Here is an 11,568-nt window from a genome sequence, read left to right on the forward strand (position 1 = left end):
CAAGAAAAGGAAAATCGTTCTTTTGAAGTAGGTTGAAGCAGTGATTTTTTTAAAACAAAAAGCAGAATGAAAACATGTTAAATGTTTCATCTTTTCTTTACAAGTTACCTAGATGGCTTTTGATTGAGAAAACTGTGGAAAGCTAGTAACTGCCACAAGGAAACCCAGGGGATGGCATGTGTCAATTTTCCACAGAGCCTTGCTTTCTGGGTGTCTGAATGCACTGCTCCCAGGGGCAACGGCTCTGCTCACATTTGCTGGAATCAATCGCAGCAGATTTTAGTCTGCAAGTCGCTTTTGACTATATTGCTTTGTAAACTCTCCAGCATTCTTACAGAATTTTTTATGATCCTTAGAGTATTCTTCAGGTAGGTCAGGCCAAAGGGATGCTTGGGCTGGGGGTAGTTCATCAGTGCTATGAAAGACTGACTGGATTACTTTGTTGGTTTTGGTTGCCAGCTTCTAGTTTTCAGCACTAATTACTGGCAAACAGACCGTCCCCTTTTCATCAATGTTCAGGTGATACACCTTTGTTTTAAATGTGATCTTTGGTGGTTTGAATGAGTACTCTGTGGGAAAGTTGGTTTTGATCCTGAAGGCCCTGTATTAGCCCATTTATGCATTGCTATAAAGAAATACCTGAGACTGGGTAAATTATAAAGAAAAGAGGGTTAACTGGCTCATGGTTCTACAGGCTCTACGGAAGCGTAGCTGCATTTGCTTCTGGGAGGTCTCAGGAAGCTTCTGATTATGGCAAAAGGCAAAGGGGAGCAAGCACATCACATGGTGAGAACTGGAGGGGGGAGGGGAAGAACCACACACTTCTAAACGATCAGATCTCAGAACACTCTTCCAAGAACTCACTCACTATCTGGAGGACAGCACCAAAGGGATGGTGCTAAAACATTCATGAGGATTCTGCCTCCATATTCCAGTCACCACTCGCCAGGCCCTACCTACAATATCAGGGATTACATTTTAACATGAGATTTGAGTGGGGACAAATATCCAAACTATATCAGGCCCCCTTATCATGTGGAGGCTTGTCCATCACCCTCCTGCTGACCACCCTCTTGGACATCAACTGCTACAGTTCGACACCTCACATCCACATGCAACAGAACCCAGTTAGGAAGGGCTGTTTATCACTTCCTATGTTTGTATTTTTTAAAACTTTTTCTTTCTTTATTTATTTTGAGATGGAGTCTTGCTCTGTCGCCCAGGCTGGAATGCAGTGGCAAAATCTCGGCTCAGCACAACCTCCACCTCCCAGATTAAAGCAGTTCTCCTGCCTCAACTTCCCAAGTAGCTGGAATTACAGGCGTGCACCACCACACCAGCTAATTGTTTTGTATTTTTAGTAGAGATGGGGTTTCACCATGTTGGCAAGGCTGGTTTGGAACTTCTGACCTCAAGTGATCTGCCCACCTTGACCTCCCAAAGTGCTGGGATTACAGGCGTGAGCCACCATGCCTGGCCTAAACTTTTTATTTTGAAGTAGCGGTAGATACAGGAAGTTGCAAAAAATTGTACAAAGAGGACTGGTGCCAGTCAGTGTAGTACGCTCTTAGTTTTCCTCAATAGTTACATCTTATATAATTGCAGTACAATATTAAAACCAAGAAATTGACATTCAATACAATGTGTATGCATACTTTTATGTTATTTTTTCAGTTGTGCAGATGTGTAAATGAATAACTTGGCTTTTTTTTTTTTTTTTCACTCAGCATGATGCCCTTGAGATCTGTCCAAGACATCCAAGTTGAGTCTTTTTTATTGCTGAGTAGTATTCAATGGTATATATGGATCATGGTTTGTTTAACCATTCACTTGTTGAAAGACATTTTGGTTGTTGTCAGTTTCTGGCCATTTCTTACAAAGCTGCTTTCAACAATCATATATAGGTTTCTATGTGGACATATTTCCCTACCTCCCACTCTACCCCCAGAATAAATTTTCAGGAGTCCAAGTGCTCGATTGTCTAGTGGTAAGTATGTGTTTAGTATTTTTAAGAAATTGCCAAACTATTTTCCAGATTTCACAGTCCTATGAGCATTTGGTATTGTCACTATTTTGGTTCTTCCAAAAGGTGTGCAGTGACATCCCATTTTGGATTACATGGATGCAGAGGAACTGGATCTGTCATACCTTGCTGGTAGGACTGTGAAATCTGGAAATACAAATGTAATCCAAATGAGATATCACTACATTCCTTTTGGAAGAACTAAAATAGTGACAATACCAAATGGCATTTTGGATTACATTTGTATTTTAACAGCTAGTGATGTTGAACATTTTTTTCATGTGCTTATTTGTCATCTTTATATCCTCTTCAGTGACATGTTTCTTCATGTCTTTGACCATTTTCTAATTTTATTGGTTATTTGGGGGGTTTTTGTTTGTTAGTTTTTGTTTGTTAGTTTTACTGCTGAGTTTTGAGAGGTTCTTATATATTCTAATAGAAGTCTTTGTCACATATGTAGTTTACAATTCTTTTCTCTCATTCCATAGCGTGTCTTTTAATTTTCTTATAAGGGTCTTTCTCAGAGCAAATGTTTTTAATTTTGATGAAGTCCAAATTATTGATTTTTCTTTTTATGGGTGGTGCTTTTGGTATCATGTCTAAGAACATGTGACCGAGCTCTAGGTTCCAGAGTTTTCTCCTATGTTACCTTTTAAAAATATTATGGTTTTGAGTTACCTGTTTTGAGTTGGTTTTAGGCAAAGTGTGCCATGTGGATCAAGGTTTACTATTTTTGTCTATGTATATTTAATTGCTTTACTACCATTTGTAGAAAAGAATACCCTTTCTCCTTTGAATTTCTTTTACACCTTTTTCAAAAATCAGATGTTTGCATTTGTGTGGGTCTATTTCTGGGTCTTAAGTTCTCTTAAGTAAAAATTACTAGAGTTGGTCATATTAATTTTTTCACTAGTTTTGCTATCCTGGTATCAGTTTTTAATGTCTATTTCATTCAGACAACCCTTAGAGATTAGTAAAATTACAAAATATAAAACTATTTTTTGATGTAACCTGTTTTACATCAATAAAAAGCACATATGAGCATTTGAACTTATGTTAAATGTTTATTCAAACATTTCTTCTCTGATCACTCTCTCATCTTCTTCATCCAAAAACATAAAACACAGATTATATCCTACAACATTAGATTATGCTTACAACATAAAAGTTCTGTTCTCTAATTAGATGAAATATTCAAAACAGTGATTGGGAAAGCTCCCCTATTCTACTGGAATGATATGATATCATTTGGAACATCATGTAATTAAATACTAGAAATGAGCTATTGTTGAATTGAGAACACTGTCTAAATGAATAGTCTTTACTTACACAATTCTTTGCAATGTTCAAATATTGGCCAGAAAATTTTGGTCTTGCAAAAAAAGATCTGAAATGTAATTTTTTTTCCTATTTAATTCTCTATACAGAATGAACCTACAAAGAAAGAGAAATTGTTTCACTGATGTTCAACATAGGGCAAATTTAACTGAATTACTCTAGGGAAACAACAGCAATTTCCATTAAAATCATCAAGTTTTATCTCCATTCTCCAGCAATTTATAAAGTATACTATATAAGTCTCTACAGAGAACAAGGTAGATAGAAGCCAGGTGACTAAGCACTGGCCTTCTGTTTTTCAAACACGTTCCCTGAACCTATTGTGTAACTAACTGATGCTTGGGCTTAGGACTGGCCTTTTTCAGCTTTCTTCATTTCACTCCCATTAAAAAGAGTTCAAATTAAACACATACCCGTGAAACTCAGCAAATGGAAAGAAAGCATTTGACTCTCTTTCAGTTTTAGTCAGTACAAAACTACATTAGTAACATATAAAACATAAGTGATTTTACATGAATCCTTCATCTTATATGTCAAGATTAGAAAAATAAATCAGAGCAGTTTTTCCAATTATTGCCATATTCACTCTTCCCAAATCACCTTGAATTCTTGCAAGCTCCAAGATAACTCCTGTAACCTACTTTTTATATTATAAATGCATATGATAAAAATTAAAGTGTTTATTTCATTGAGAGCTCATTTTCTTCAGTATTGTATGGCTAAAGAAGCCCTTAGTAACGTCTCTTAAACAGATATTACTACTATTTCATAAAATTCTAAAGCTCAAAGGGATCTCAGGTTTCTTATCATAATTATGAACTTATTTGCTGTGTGAGGCATTGTCCTACACCTCTTAGATATATTTGACAGATAAGGAAACAGAGTACCCAGGGTCACACAGTTAAATAGCAAAGCCAGTTTAGTTCAGGCAGCCCATATCAAAAGATCATATCCTCAAACCATGCACCATAGAGATTCTCATGGAAACTTCTTATTTTAAAGATATGAACCAAGCCCTAATAGGCATTTCGAACTATTAATTTTTTTGCAGCAGAGTTTGCTAGTATCATTGTCAAATGTTCTATATGTTTTTACTTAAGTTTACAATGCTAGAAACTATTTAACATAATTTTGATGGTTTTTAAATAAATAATTATAAAGTATTAACATTCAAAATCTTTATATTATAAAGCTTAAATATCACTTAAGGTTAGAATAACAATCTACAAGTAACTGTAAATTAGAAATCGGCAATGACTTGAAATCATTCCAGTGTTTTAAGTAAAGTATGAATTGTATACACACCCACACATCTTTGCCATCATTATATCTAACCCTGAATGTATACTATGTATGTGTATATATATGTGGGTATGTATACATATGTACATATACATATACACATATACATACACACATATACACTTACGTACATGGAGTGGTAGTATCAATGATAGTATATTTTCTAATATATTGATAGATGTACAAAATACAATACCCCTTTTATTACTTTTGATATTTATGTACAAATTATTTTGCCTCACTATATACTCAGATGTATTAAAGAAATAAAATAGATTTGAACAGTTTCCTTTCCCGTTCTAGACAAAGTTACCTGATTGACTAGAAGTGATTGGTAGGTGTGGCAAATCCAATCAGTATTTTTTCTAAGAATTGCTAGTTCTGTAAATATAGCAATTAATCTTAAATACTGTGTGATTAACTTTAAGCTCAGTGAACTATAAACTCTAGATTTAAAATTTCCTCCAAGCCCAAGGATTAGCTGTAACACATAGCAAGATTTTCACCAGGTAGAGTGTACTTGGCTATACCTGAAAGTATTTATAATTTCTCATACAGCTGCTTAACAATGAAGTATACTTTTTGTGTCAAGGCTACTCATTAATAATGATGTTTTACAGGTATGATGAATTTTAAAGATAACATTTCACATTATATAAATGAATACGCTAAGATTTCCAGATAATAAATCATTCATTCTATATGCACAGTGAATTAATTGCAAAGGAAAGATTGCATGGCTGGGAAAGTGCTTATTCCACTAAGTACTTCTTCATCCACAAAGAAATATAAGAGTGTATATTTCCCTGGAACCTTAGCAGAATAGTCAGGGAGGATTTTCTCTCCTTGGCCATAGGCATGAACTGAATATGTTGGAAAAATGAATAGCAGATATTTATTACAGGGGCAAATCAAAGATAGGGTCTGTTTTAAATAACTGTAATCATAACAAAAATTAACAGTTTGCTATGTACCAGTTGATGTTTTAAGCACCTTACAGTTAATATTGATAATTTTAAATGAAGTAACTAAGTTGCAATGAGCTTAAATAACTTGCTCAAAATTATCCAGCTTTACAGGCCTGGCTCCAGAATTCATGCATCTAAGCCCCGCATTCTAGTACCTTTTTAAGAAGGTTACAACCTTCTTCAGCACAGTGCTGTGTATTTTTAACTCCTCAGAAGCTGGTTTATAGCCTAGCAGGTGATAGGCACATGGAAGAACTTAATTTTGTTTCCATTGAAAAACAATGACGGGGAAACATAAAGGCTAAGACAGTGGCCTGATACGTTTTCAAGTCCTCAAGGGAGCTACATCTTTGGCCTCAGAGTGGCATATACTCTTCCAGCCTTGTGATCCTCAAGGATTATTTTTGACCCACTGCGTTGTCTAAATTAAAGTAGGTCAAGCCATAGGTTTGACTCTTTTCTCCTAGACCCAGATCCAGGCTTGGGTTCTACTACTCTTAAAGTAATAAAAAACTGAATATTTCTTGTCAAATGAAACCAAATTTTCCTAAATTGCCCATTCTGTACTTGCTTTCCTTTTGACCTTATCCTGGCTCCTTCAGGCCTCCTCAGACCTCCTGAATGGAAGGAAAGTCCAGCTTAATTTAGCAAACATGAAAACCGGAAGAAAAGGAAGAAAAGTTCAATCCAAAGTAGGTAACACTACAAAACAAAAAGTCTTTCAGACACAAAAAACAGCAAAAAGGCGTTGCTTTTGGAAGACACAACTTTTTTTTTTGGTGACAGACTCTGGTTCTTTCGCCCAGGCTGGAGTGCAGTGGCCGATCTCGGCTCACTGCAAGCTCCGCCTCCAGGGTTCACGCTATTCTCCTGCCTCAGCCTCCCGAGTAGCTGGGACTACAGGCGCCCACCACTGCGCCCGGCTAATTTTTGGTATTTTTAGTACAGACGGGGTTTCCCCGTGTTAGCCAGGATGGTCTTGATCTCCTGACCTCGTGATCCGCCCGCCTCGGCCTCCCAAAGTACTGGGATTACAGGAGTGAGCCACCGTGCCGGGCCGGAAGACACTTTTAACCTCTCATCTTCCCCCTTATACCTCTGCCCACTTAACTCTCAGGCCCATTGCGTATAGTAAGTATTACATTTTGCCTTTAGCCTTTCATCCTTGAGCCTGGAAAAAAGGGAGAAATGCCTTCTTTGCTTTGTCCCATTCTAAATTTTAAAGCAATCTACTATTTTAAGATAATTAATGGGTTTTCTAATCTGAATTAAAGAGGCCTCTGGCCATATTAAAATATCAGGAACAAAAAGAAAAATTCTAAACTCTGTATTTAACACACTCTGTAAGAGCACCTTTTACCAATTTTACCACTTATGGTTGTCAGCTACAAGTTATTCTACAAAATATTTTCAGATACACTACAATTGATTAAATTAAAATGCTTACATTAAAATAATGATATTTTAGTAACATTTTATTTATCAAAGTCTTTTTAACATTTAACATTCCTACAAACTATAAGCTATAAAGATAACTCTTCAGGCTAGCTGCTGCTTATTTATATATGTAAAAAATTGTTATTAAAAAAATCATTGCTTAATGTACAGACAGCTTAAGTTATCTGTATGCTCAACTCAGCTCACAAAAAAAAAAAAAAATGCAAATAACAGCTATACTGAGATGGCTTTTTTTAACTATTAGGCAAAATTCCAAAAGTTTGCCAAGCTATTCTGTTAGCAAAACTGTGGGGAAATGAATGCAAAAACTTTGCTGGTAGAAATGCAAATAGAACAACCCTAATGGAAGAGAATTTGGCAGTATCTAGCAAAATTTAATATGCATTACCCTTTGATACTACAATTCCATGTCTGGGGATCTGTCCAAAACACAAACAGACAAAAATACAAACACAAGTATCCACAAAGCTATTCATTGCAGTACTATCATAATAGCAAAGACTGCAAACCACTCAAAATTCTATCTATAGATGATTTGTTGAGTAAAATATAGCTATGTTACTCAATCCATAGTCCATGCACTGAAAGCAAAATTCAGTCTGGGGGAATGCAACAAGATAAATGGCCTGGTTTCTTCAACAGAAAAGTTCTAAGAAAAAAAATAAAATATGTAAATTCTTTTTGATATGTTGACCAAAAAGAATATCAACCATTCATCCATGTGCATGAAGCTTATCTCACTCTGTTGACATGGCCTTGCTTTTGCCCAGGCTGTAGTGCAGTGGTGTGATCATAGTTCATTGCATCCTCAAAGTCCTGGGCTCAAGCAATCCTTTCCCCTCAGTCCCCCTAATTGCTAGGACTACAGACCTGACTAATTTTTACATTTTTTGTAGAGACGGGGTCTCACTATGTTGCCCAGGCTGGTCTTGAACTCCTGGCCTCAAGCAATCCTCCTCTCTTGGCCTCCCAAAGGGCTAGGATTACAGGTGTGAGCTTCCATGCCTGACCTTATGATTTTCAAAGACATAATCTTTTAAAGATCATACTGAAATATTTACAGATGTGCTGATATACTGTCTGGGATTTGCTTCAAATTATGTGGGAGACAATGGGCAGGGCTATAAATGAAACAAGATTTGATTCATCTTGATAATTATTGAAACTGGATTATGGATATTTTATGTTTTTTACGCTACTATTTTTAATAATACAAAACACTATAGGACTTGCAAGTTTGTTTCATTCTTGAAACTCTCCTAAAAGGTATTATGATGTGCTCAATTTGACTAATAATATCCTGCTTTGCCAGACCTCACTCAGAGAGTAACGGCCAATTGAGCAAATAGTGTATCGGTTCCTTTTTCTTTTTAACATTCTTAGCATTTTATTTGTAACTGTTTAGAATACTTTATACATTTAACTTTCATATAAGTGTGTGAGTTCCCATTTAACGGATATATTTGTTAAAAACAAAAGATGGTGAAGTCCCTGAATCCCTTCTACTGCTCTCTTTTTCATTTCAGCTCATGAATTTTCTCATTCCAAAAATTAATGAAGTCATAGCCAATGGCTCCTTCTTCTCTTGCAGACTTTTCCTTTAGTAAAATATTGTCAACAATATACACCCTGAATTACACCATCTCACACCAAAATCACACTGATTCAAGCCAAAATAATCTTTTAAAATTTGCTTTTTAAATGGATTGTCACAATCAAGTACACAGCACAGCATGGTGACTTTCTACATATATATAGAACTGTGCAACTTCCAGCCAATCAAGATATAGAACATTTCTGGCACCTTGAAAGACTTCCTCATGCTTCACCCAGTCTACATGCCTTTAAAGGTAATGTCTATTTTATACTCATAATATGTTCCTTGATCTTGAGCTTCATAGAACTGGAATCATACAACATAGATCCTTGTAACTTGCTCATTTCATGTCACATTATGTCTTTCAGACAATGAATGGTTTTTTTTTTTAACCTTTTAATTTTTCTTTTTTTTTTTTAATTTGAGACAGTCTCACTCAGGCATAAGGGTACTCCCATCTCAGCCTTCCAAGGAGCTGGGACTGCAGGCATGTGCCTCCATGCCCAGATAATTTTTATATTTTTTGTAGAGGTAGGGTCTCACCATGTTGTCTAGGCTTTTCGTGAACTCCTGGGCTCAGGCAAACTGCACACCTCAGCCTCCCAAAGTGCTGAGATTATAGTCATCAGCCACTGTGCCCAGCCCTCAATGTTTTTTATATCATTGTATTTCATTTTTTCCATTTCTGTGGAGGAGTCCATTACATAAATATATCAATTTAGTTATTGTTTCTGTTGATAGGCTGTGTCTTTGTGCAGTTCCCTGTTCAGCAGCTGTTATGAATAAATCTCCTAATAACATTCTTGTACATATATTTCAGTGGTCAAATATATTCATTTTTCTTGAACAGGTACCTAGAAGTGGGTCATATGATATGCAGATATTTAACTTTAGTTGTTCAACATGGTCATGCCAATTTATGCTCACTATCAGTATATGTACATGTTTATATTAAGCAGCCACAATAACCTGCCTAAACTATGTATAATGGTCTTTTGCCTGCTTTCCCTTCCTCAACACTTGTCCTTCTGATATTAATTATCTATGCAGCACCCAGAAACATGACAGCCTTTCTGAGGAATATTTAAGTAGACATATGAAGAGAGAGTGAATCATGCAGATAACAGGGAGAAGGAAAGGCAATTGTGAGAGACCTGATGCCACCTCATGATTGATGTATTTGAGGAAAACAAGGAAGCTTTTGCTGGTGGGAAGTAGGTAAGGCAGGGGGAGTTGTGGGAGTTAGTTTCAGAGTGGTAGCCAGCGTCCAGACGATGCAGGCCATATTCAGAAATTTTGATTTTGTTCTAAACGTGATGAGAAGCCGTTGAACAGTTTTGATTTTGGGAGTTACTTTACACAATTTCCATTCCTTTTAACCACAAAGATCATGGTTTTTAAAAATGACTTCACATTTTCTGTGGTTTCTTCAACCTTGCAAGTAAAATAATGTTTTCCAGTTAACATGATAAATCAATAGTACTTCAAAAGTTGAAGAAATAAAAGTAAAAAAATACGTTGCGGTTATGAAAAAGATAACCTGAATAGATTACTTAAAAGGAAACTTTGTATTTTCCCCTTATATCAAGCTGGGCAATTGCTACAGTGATGGCTGTTCAATTTCAATATATATTATTCAAATTTTAAATTTTTAAAGCAATAGTTCTCGAGTAGATTTTAGAAACAATTATAATCATGTGGATTACAAATCACTATTTACAGATATTTTCAATTTGTAACTGCAAATTGAAATCCAGATATAGGCTACATTTCTCTAAACAGTCAGAATGTACCCACCCTTTAAATTTCTATCTGTGCCTTTAACCATTTAACCAACACTTCTCAAACCTTTTTGATTTCCCAAGTCAGTTGGGGAATTCTTAAAAACAATTTCCAATTCCTCTTATAGATCTACCAAATATTACTCTCTGAAGGTGGGAACTCGGAATCTACAATCTTTGAAACTCCGAAACCACCAGCCTAAAATGTCAATCCTTACATAGATCTGTGTTAGTTCCCTGTTGCCATTGTGACAAATTACCACAAACTTAGTGTCTGAAAACAACACAAATTTATTATCACACAGTTTTGGTGGTCAGAAGTCTAGTTTTACAGTGGTCAGAAGTCTAGTGGTCTAATGAAGCAAATTAAAGATGGCGTTCCTTCTGAAGAATTTAGAGCAGAACACATTCCTTGCCTTTTCCAGCTTCTAGAGGGTCCCCACAGTCCTTGGTTCTCAGCCAAATCACTGATTCCATCTTTACGTCTTCTCTGACTCTGGCCTTCCTGCCTCCCTCTTATAAGGACACCTGTGATTACACTGGGGCCTCTAGAATAATCTCCCATCTCAAGATTTTTAAATCAATCACATCTGCAAGGCTTTTATCCACATAAGGTAATGTCTTCACAGGTTTGGGGGATTAAGAGATGAACCGCTAGTGAACATTAAGTTTGTTGTATCTTTTTGTTTGTTTGTTGAAGTACATGCAGAAAAGCTTGCCTCACACGAATATGTAGTTAAAGAAGGATGACCCCCAGTAATTCTCAGACTACACTTTCGAATTCAATGATGTGAAAAAAATTAAGCAGAATTGAAGTGAGGAATTAAAGGATCATATTCATTTAGAAGAGAAAAGAACAAAAGCAGAAGGAAAAGAAAAAGAAAAAAAGAAGGAGCAAAGGGAAAAAAATAAAAAAAAGAAGAGAAAATAAAAATGGTAAAATAGAAGATAAAAAAGAATGAAGCAAACAGCAGGTAAAAAAAGATAAAAGATGAAATAAGGAGAAAGAAATATGAAAGTGGTGAATACAGCAGAAGAAGTAATTGAGTAGCATATGGAAAAGATATTGAAGAATAAATATGATATTTTAGGACTACTTTA

At 35.8% G+C, this 11,568-nt stretch overlaps 1 pseudogene; it reads right to left on the minus strand.

Annotated features, from left to right (window-relative positions):
- Positions 1 to 279: 279 nt before the first annotated feature.
- LOC100444450 (ubiquitin-conjugating enzyme E2 L3-like) lies at positions 280 to 1,081 on the minus strand (annotated as a pseudogene).
- Between the last annotated feature and the right edge of the window lie 10,487 nt (positions 1,082 to 11,568).

The sequence above is a fragment of the Pongo abelii genome, chromosome 3 (genome assembly GCF_028885655.2).
Source record: "Pongo abelii isolate AG06213 chromosome 3, NHGRI_mPonAbe1-v2.0_pri, whole genome shotgun sequence".
NCBI classification, from domain to species: Eukaryota; Metazoa; Chordata; class Mammalia; order Primates; family Hominidae; genus Pongo; species Pongo abelii.